We start from the raw sequence: 8,900 nt of genomic DNA, 5'->3' as shown, positions 1-8,900 counted from the left end.
CTGGACAGAGGGCAGAGCTGTCTATAGAGGATGTGGAGCTTCCCCTCCCAGGGTGCTGGGACTCTGGAGGGCTCACCAGGAACCCCCACTTGTGTTTACAGATTCCTGTTCTCGGTGGTTTGCTTCTATGAGGGAGGCAATTGCTTCCCAGCCCCCACGTCTGTTAACCATTATCTTGATTGGGCTTCAAGTCTGGAGGGCCAGCATCATCTTTCCATCATCTCTATGACCCCACAGTGTCTGACACATGACTTCCAGATTAAAAGCATCACTGGGATATGCAAAGTACACATGCTTGATGAACAACGTGTCGTGTCATCTTGCTGCCTTGTACTGTTATGCATCTCTTGTATTGATATTTAACTTTTTACCTATTTGAGTGTCTTCTATCCCCAACTAAATAGAAAGTTAATAAAGGGAAGAGTCTCATACCCAAAATTTAGTCTTTTCAGTATTACTACTCAGTAAATACTTAATTTAGTAAATACTTACTATTTACTAAATTTCAGTTAATTCTTCTTCATAACAGGCAACCAAGAAATGAATAAGTGACTTTATATGAAGAACAGAATAGCCACAAAGTAACGTCCCTGGAAAATCTAGATTAAAATAATAGTGGACTTTGCTGGTTGCCCACACAAAAACCAAAAACTCCCCTTTGGAATAGCAGTCAGATTTCTAGCTAGGTAACAACCCATCCACTCTTTCCACAGTTTATGTGCTTCAGGGGAGGCTCACCCTTTATCAGCTCCCGGGAGAGCCCAATCTAACCTAAGTCAATCCTGGTCACCCTTCTCTTTTTTATTAAGATTGATTCAAGGAATCCAGGACCCATCACAAATGGCATCCTTGGCCACTGGGATTGGTTCTGAAGAGGTTTGATCGGTTAGCAGCTTGGGGATCTCCTAACACACTCCCAACCTTCCCTTCCCTTTAACACAGGCACATTAAGCCTAGCAAGGACATGGCCTACAAAACTGCTAACGGCCAACCTGCAGTCCTGATGGAGCCAGGCTTAAGAGGAAGTAGGCGCTTCAGAAAGTCAGAGCAGAAAGAAGAAATGGGGTTCCGTGACTTTATAACAGCTCATAAATCAGACCGAAATCGGCCTAACTTAAATTATAGGTCAGCTAATGAACCCTTCTGAGTGACATTCGACAGAGCACACATCATGCAGTGCTGACTGTGCCTCGCACTGTGCTAAGTAGTGGGGTGTAGAGTGAACATGGCTCCCACTCTTCTCTTGGGGAATTGGTTAAAAAGACAAACATAAGGATAGTGATTTTTAGAAAAAGAGGTAAACAGATTGTGGGTTAGGGGTAGGGACTTAAACCCCATAGGAGGAATGGGGGAGTGGGGAGCTTGTCACTTGAGGGAGGTGATTATATATTGAAACTTTTTAATATGGAATCAGAATGGTTTTTGGAGGGGGGGGGGTGTCTCTATTTTGACCACAACTGCATTCTGTCCCCCATTTTAGAGACTCTCTTATTTTCCTAGGGGCCTGACTAGGACTCAGAAAAGAACTAGAATTCTTTCCCTTCTCTGGTCTCTGGTCTCTGACAACATGGTCTCACACTCTGACCTGGGAATGGCCTCTCTGCTGACTGTAATGCCAAGGCTCATGGTGACTAACACTAAAATCATCACATGAATTTGGGCATACGCGAGTGCTGGCCATTTATGTGTTTCCTCTCTTCCTTGGAAGGCTGTGGTAAACCTGTGGAAAACCCAGTGACCCCTGGTTTACACAGAAACTAGTCCCCCATGGCCATTCCATTTTAAGTCACAAAAGTAGAACACGGCCACCATAGCTACTCTTTCCTGAAATTCAGTGTATGTGTTGGGGAGGAGGGGTCCTCCAGACTGAGCTAATTCCACCAAAATTGTTGTTTAACTTGATTAGTCCAACAAGACCCTGCAGTAATGATTCTTTTCACTGCACCAAACTCTGGACCTATATTTCTCTGAAGACATTGTTCTTCTAAGAACTATGAGCAGTGAGCAGGAAAAAAGAACAAAGTGTATAGAACCATTACAACTGCAGACCTCAATGTTTCATGACTTTTCTTTTTTTTTTAGATTTTAATGGGGAATTGGGGGAGGGGAAGTGTTGGGGAATTGGGGAAGGGGACCAGCCAAGTTGTTGTTCTTCAATATTCATTGTGGAGGGTGCCAGTCGCCATCTGGCTGCCAGTCGGCAGCACGTGGCTTTTAAGCTCAAGGTGCTGTGTTCAATCTTAGTTGCGGGTGGGCGTAGCCACCATACCACGCAGGAGTAGAACAAGCAGTCTTGTTGTTAAGAGCACACACTGTATCCACTGAGCCATCCAAGCGGCAGCTCAGCTCAAGGTGCCAAGTTCACTCTTAGTTGCGGGTGGGCGTAGCCCACCATCGAACAGGCAATCTTGTTGTTATACCAGCTGAGCCATCCTACCACCTGTTGCAGCTCAGTGACAGCTCAGTTCAGGCTCAGTGTCACTTGTCCGTGTGGGAATCGAACTGGCGGCCCTGTTGCTCAAAGCTCGCACTCTTAAGCCAACTACTTAACCAACTGAGCCACTCGGCCAGCCCCTCATGACTTTTCTTGATCCATCTATTTGCATCTATTCCTCATTATCCTGTGAGGTTCTCTCCCTGGGACTTTCTCAAATGTATGTATCCTCCCTCAGTCGTGTTTCCCTCTTGTTTTTGGTGTGTACTTTTCTCCCTCTGCCTGAGAAATCACTTAATTGTCTAGGACTAAAAATCTCATGTGTTACTCACAGAGGCATTTATAAAGAACATAAGCCATACAGGTGCACCCACCCACCAACGACACACACACATTCTGTCCCTGTGTTCTGTTCCCAAGACACACAATCATCTTAGAGGAAAAAAAATCTGGATCTATTCTCAGTTTCCTCTAAACAAGAAAAAATCCCAGCAAGAGAACAGCAAAAGTCACAAAAATAGCATCTGTGCTGAGATCAAAGATCCTCGAGCTGGCTTTTGAAAAGCAGGACTTCACCCATGGACTGGGCATCAATTATTCTCAAGCTTGTACAGAAGCAAAGAAAAGTGAAAAAAAGATTACCTAACACTGACATAGTCTAGTACAGACCGCTTAACATAGCCAAAACACAAATGAGCTTTAAATTTAAGGTATGATATTGAACTTTGTAACATGAGCGGTTTCCCCTTACAAATTTGGTCTGGTGAAGTGTAAGTTCTACTATAGTGCAGTGTGTTACTCTGAGGATCAAATGCAAACAGTGGAAATTATAGCATTAAAGACAAATCAGAGCTCCAAAAGAGACAGCTCAAATTGAGCAGCAGCCAAGATCCATTAATAAATTGTACTGAATGAACACTGCTATCTGACAATCCCATTCAAGACATGCTCAAAATCACAGGATTAGCAGATAGCCAACCATACAATGAGACGAGCAGAAACTATTTTTTGGGAATATTCATGGAGATAAGATCACTATAAAAAAACTCATCCACTACTGATGCAGGAAAGAACAACATTTTCAAAGTTGTCATTATTTTTTAAATTATAAGACACCTGGTAGCCTGGCTTGAACCTATAGGCACTGAACCCACTGGGGAATTTTCCTCTGGAAAAACTAAACAACCTCCCAATGGAAAAAAATTACTGATACTAATACTTGAGGAGATTCCAAGAAATGAATCACCCAGTCACAGGAAAGCCCACGCACATGGAACGTCTAATCAACTTTTTATTACCTCATACATAAATGAATGGACAAAGACTATCAGACATTTGAGAGGTTGTATTATAAAAGACAGCAAAACAGGAAAAAGAAAAAAATTACCAAAATTCTAAAAAGAGAAAAGAAATTAGAGTGCATCTACACAGTTCTTTTGCAGTCATTTTGTTTTTGAAGCATTATGTAATATTAAGTGTAAGCAAATTTTNGTATAGTACACAAATATTGGGTCGTTGGGAAAGTCATGACTCATTTTTGCATTGGAAAACATAGAAAAATACGTCATGATTTTCCCGACGACCCAATAGTAAGTGTACAGGCTGAAGAAATGTTCATACCCAGATTAATGGAAAGAATATTCTAAATACCCCAGAAGGTTCCCTTGTGCCCTCCCCAATCAATAACCAACACCACCCTTACCCCCCCTACTCCACAGGCAGGAGGAGTAACCGCTATTTTAATCTCCATTACCATCGATTAGTTTGGCTTGTTCTTGAATTTCACATAAATGGAATCATACATTATGTGGTCTTTTCAGTCTGCCTTCTTTCATTCATCACAGGTAACCTTGTTTTGAAGCAGAAAACCCAGAAGCTGAGATTTATTTTCAGGAATTCCCCCTCTGATGTCACAGATCTGGGTGCCAACTACTCTGATTATTCTGGTTCTACTTCCTGCACTTTTCTGAGCATGTGTTGTAAAAACTTACAGCAAAACAGGATCTTGGATTGCAAAAGTTTTCCGTTAAGATAAACTAAATTTTTTAAAGGTATTGAAATCTATCCAATTTTAATACAGCCTCCACTATAAAAGTGTAATCTTTCCCACACTCAGTGCAAAATTCCTTTTAAACATATTTTTCTTCCATGGCACCCACTAATTATAAAGAAGCCTCAAATCCTGGAATAAAATGAGTCACTGATTCTGTTACTACTTTTGATTAGTAAGGGGTTAAGCAATAGGAAAATCTCTGAGGCAGCCTAAAGCCCTAAATTCAGATGAATGTGAGTCAGAAAAGACAGGAAAGGGACAAGAGGACAGCAATAAGTTACAGGTACAGATTCTTAAGCCAAACCATGAGAATTCAATTCTGGGATCAGCCAGTTCTAGCGGGGTGACCTTGGGCAAATCATTACTCCACTCTGTGCCTCCATTACTTCATTGTAAAATGGGAATAACCTCATAGGACTGTTGCAAGGATTAAATGTTAATGTACATAAAGCTCTTAGGAGACCACTTGGCACATAATAAGCTAACAATCAGCTATTCTAAAAAGCTGAAAGCAAGCCACCATTCTGCAAACCAAAGGTTATACAACAGTCATCAGGTCATCTAGTACAGTGCTTCTCAAGACGTTTCCTTCCTGATCCTTCACAGACTGATGCTTTTTGTAAAATGCAAGATCACATGCTTGAATACCATCGCAATGTCAAATTGCTCTCCAAGTTGTTAAATGTTTACTCTCACTTTCTGTACTTAATCGTATTTCAGCATAGCCCGATAGCTGTTCACGGACTGGCACTAGTCTGCAGAGGGAACTTTGAGTAGCACTGTTCTAGCACACAAGAAGGACTCATGAGCCTGCTAAAAGCTCAGCTACTAGGTTAAACAGAATTATGAAAACACGTTAGTAAAGAAAACCAACCCCAACAGCACGGGCAAGAAGATGACTTGAGGGTCAACAAGCTGAGGTAAAATAATCCCAACAGGCTAAACCTGAAAAACAAAACTGGCTGCCAGAGCAAGAGCCCAACTATTCTCCCCAGTGCTCTAGAAGGTGTTCTCAGGAAACATGTTGGCCAGAAGTCATCAGCCCCAGAGGGGACAAGAGACATGAAAAAAGTAGGCAGAAAGAAGTCCTTCTCAGGAGTTACAAGCCACCCTACACAGTCACCAAGCTTTGGCAACGTCAACCACGACACACAAAGGCCAGAGTTTCTTCTCTGCCAAAGAAAATATGCAAATATTCCCTTTGGTGACGTGGGACTATGCACACGCACACCCACATACCCACATATATGCATCCTGGTCACAGTACCTGTGGTTTTAGGAGGCTCCTGAGGTCCTCCTTGCCAGCCATACTGTGGGTATCCTTGGTAAGGGTACCCCTGGGGAGGTGGATAGGGTCCTCCCATAGGTCCTGGAGGGTAGGCCTCAGGCCCCATTGGTGGTTGTGGATAAGGTGGGTATGGGGCCGTCGGACCGGGGCCCGGATACGGTGGAGGGTTCCCTTGGTTCATCAGGGAACTGCAGAGTGTACCTAAGAGACAAACAATGAAAATTATTTGCATTTAGTCAGTGAAAATCATTAGGGAAAAAGTTTCAACCCATGAGATCATTTACAAAATGCCTTAAAGGTATCTCAAACCTCTTGCAAATCTTCAGCTATGCCCATTTTGTTTCCTTCTCACCATGACCACAATTGGCAANGCATGGGTATCTTCTGACCCCTCCCAAAAGTCACACTGTCATACACTCCCCTCTCTCCCTTCTGAAGTGTCTGCCAAGCCAAATGGCTACTTCCTCTATATCGCCGGTGTAAGCCAACCCAACAGTATATCCTTTGGACATGCTATAAATATAAAGCCACGGAGAAAGTTTATAAATCTCATTTGAGGATAGAAAGTACACATACTCAACCCAGCACACTGGTTCTCATCTACGTTCCAGCCCCAGTACATGCCATGGGAAGCAGACAGGAAGCTTTCCTTCCAGTTCCTGCCCACATTACGGAATCTCTAAGATTTGGAGTAGTTTGCTATGTAGCAATAAGTAACCAAAACATACGTCAAACTTCCACCTGTGGCAAAAAGTCTTAATTTCTGGTTTGGCAAGATCTGGCTCTCCAAATAGGTCGTTTGGACCTAATCCTTAGACTGAGGTCAGTTTCATATTCTTCTTGGCTAAATGCTTTTGCTTCCTGAGTTCCTTTTTATATAGCATCACTACTCTTATTTCAAAAATATTTATCTTCCTATATATCAAAGAGTGTTAAGAGGTTTTTCTGCTTTTTTGCAGCAGGGTTTTTGCTCCTTGCACGGTCTCTGGTCCTCAGAGTCTCTTTTCTCATCTGTTTTGGTCACCATCTGTCATTTTGGTGACTTTACTCAGGTCTCGGGTGGTCCTCTGTTGTTGATTAATATTTAAGGCTGTGGTTGTCACTTGCAGCCGTAAGCGTCTTGACTAACACAAACTGTGAAAGCCAAAACTAAGACGGCAAGAGCAAGGTTGACTGAATTCAGATAATAAGGAGGTAAACTAGACAGAACATGAAAACTAACTGAATTTGGAGAGAGGAGGTGCTTTGAAAGAAATCCGTAAGGGTGCAGTTGAAGCGCATGGGAGTGGTAAATTCTACTGGAGGTGTGTAGTACATAAGGAAAAGCTTCTTGGACGGGGTGACATTCTGTTTGATTTCCAGGAATATGTAGGTTGGAGCAGAGTGGGAATGAGGGGTGGGGAGAGAAGGAAGCAGCATGGCAGGTTAGAAGCTTTATCTACATATAGACTCCTTAGATGATGATATCCTGGACTTTAGGCCAATGTAGTTACTGGATGAGACATCTGGTAGTCTTGGAAGGGGGTGGATATATTTCGCGCATAGCAGAAATGTGAATTATTGAGAGCAAAGAGTGGAATGTTATGGACTGCCTGCTGAGATGGCCACCAACAATTCCTCTCATCCTGTATTCGCATGTCATGCCTCTTAGCAAGATGTTTATTTTACAGAAATGTTTATAATAACTATTATTTATGGGGAGCAGATTATTCTGCAATTTTTATTATTCTAAATTTATTATAATAAATTTATAGCCATTTATTTATTTATTTATTTATTTATTATAATAGCCAAGAAGTATTATAGAAACGCAAATGTCCATCAACTAATGAATGGATAAGTAAAATGCGGTACATCCATATAAAAATATTATTTAGCAACACAAAGGAATGAAATAATGACACATACTCCAAATGGATGAACCTTGAAAACATACTAAGTGAAAGAAGCCAGTCAAAAAAGATGACATATTATATGATTTTACTTATAAGAAAAGTCCAGATTAGGCAAGCCTATAGAGACAGCAAGTAGATTAATAGCGGGGGAGGGTTAAGGAAGTAGGGGGTGACTGCTAAAGGGTACTGGGTTTCTTTCTGTGGTGATGAGAATGTTCTGGAATTACAGTGGTGATGGTCGCACAACTCTGAAGATACTAAAAACCACTGGATTGTACACTGTAAGTGGGTGAATTGTATGGTATATAAATTATATCTCAATAAAGCTGTTACCAAAAAAAAAAAAAGTTGTGGGGATGCCACCTGTTGCCCCTCCTGTAGATTCTGGCCAGCCTGTGACTTGCTTTGGACAGCAGGATGCTGGGTAAGTAATGCTGTGCCAGTTCTGGGCCTGGCAGCTTCTACGTTCACCCTTTTGGAGGCTGGTTGCCATGTACAGAAGCTCAGGCGCGATGAGAGACTGTGCAGAGGGCGGCCTCATGGAGGCAAACCAAGGCCCTGGTCATGTGAGCAAGGCCATCTGGGACATTCCAGCCCCAGCCAACTTGACAGCTGAAATAAGTCACACAAGTGACCCCAGGAGAGATCATAGGATGCCAACTCACAGAATCATGAGAAATAATAAATCCTTGTTGTATTAGGTCACTGAGTTTTGGGGTGATATCCTGGATAATAGCTAACTGAAACACAATCTCTCGGAGACCCAATTCCATCTCTGTAACATGGGACTAATGCTACGGGGTTGTTGTGAAGGTTACCAGGTACCATACTCAAGAAATACTAGTTGTCATAGTTCTTATTTAAAAATCACTCCAGGAAGCCCTTGACATACTGCTCTCTTGGAAGTCTGCTGCTTTCAGTTTCCAAAAAGCTATTTTCCTAAGGAAAAACAAAGGATTTTCTTAACAACGATTTCTAAAAAAAATGAACTTTGATCCATAAACATACTACCAAAGAAGGTTCTGCTTAGATAGCCACCTACCCATCCATTCAACACACCTTTATTAAGTCCGTACTAATTACCAGACACCAATTAAGAATAGCTAAGAAGACCCTCCCTGCTTTGAAAAAGGAGCAATTTCCACCTAGGTAGCTGTTAACAGAATGAACTACACACTTGAACTTTAGTGGAGAGATTGGTATTTGTGGCAGTAGATCAATCTAAAATCA

The 8,900-nt window shown here is 42.0% G+C and overlaps 1 long non-coding RNA gene across 1 annotated transcript in view; it reads right to left on the bottom strand.

The window, feature by feature from the left end:
- LOC109393304 (uncharacterized) overlaps positions 1-8,900 on the bottom strand; it is a 71,189-nt gene that overhangs the window by 42,457 nt on the left and 19,832 nt on the right. Inside the window, exon 2 of the long non-coding RNA XR_002126226.1 lies at positions 5,755-5,976. This is a non-coding gene — a long non-coding RNA (uncharacterized LOC109393304). The remainder of the gene's footprint in view (positions 1-5,754; positions 5,977-8,900) is intronic.

Source organism: Hipposideros armiger, unplaced genomic scaffold (assembly GCF_001890085.2).
Source record: "Hipposideros armiger isolate ML-2016 unplaced genomic scaffold, ASM189008v1 scaffold_11, whole genome shotgun sequence".
NCBI classification, from domain to species: domain Eukaryota; kingdom Metazoa; phylum Chordata; class Mammalia; order Chiroptera; family Hipposideridae; genus Hipposideros; species Hipposideros armiger.
The sequence above is the reverse complement of the archived record's forward strand: the minus strand, read 5'-3'. Positions and strand labels throughout refer to the sequence as shown.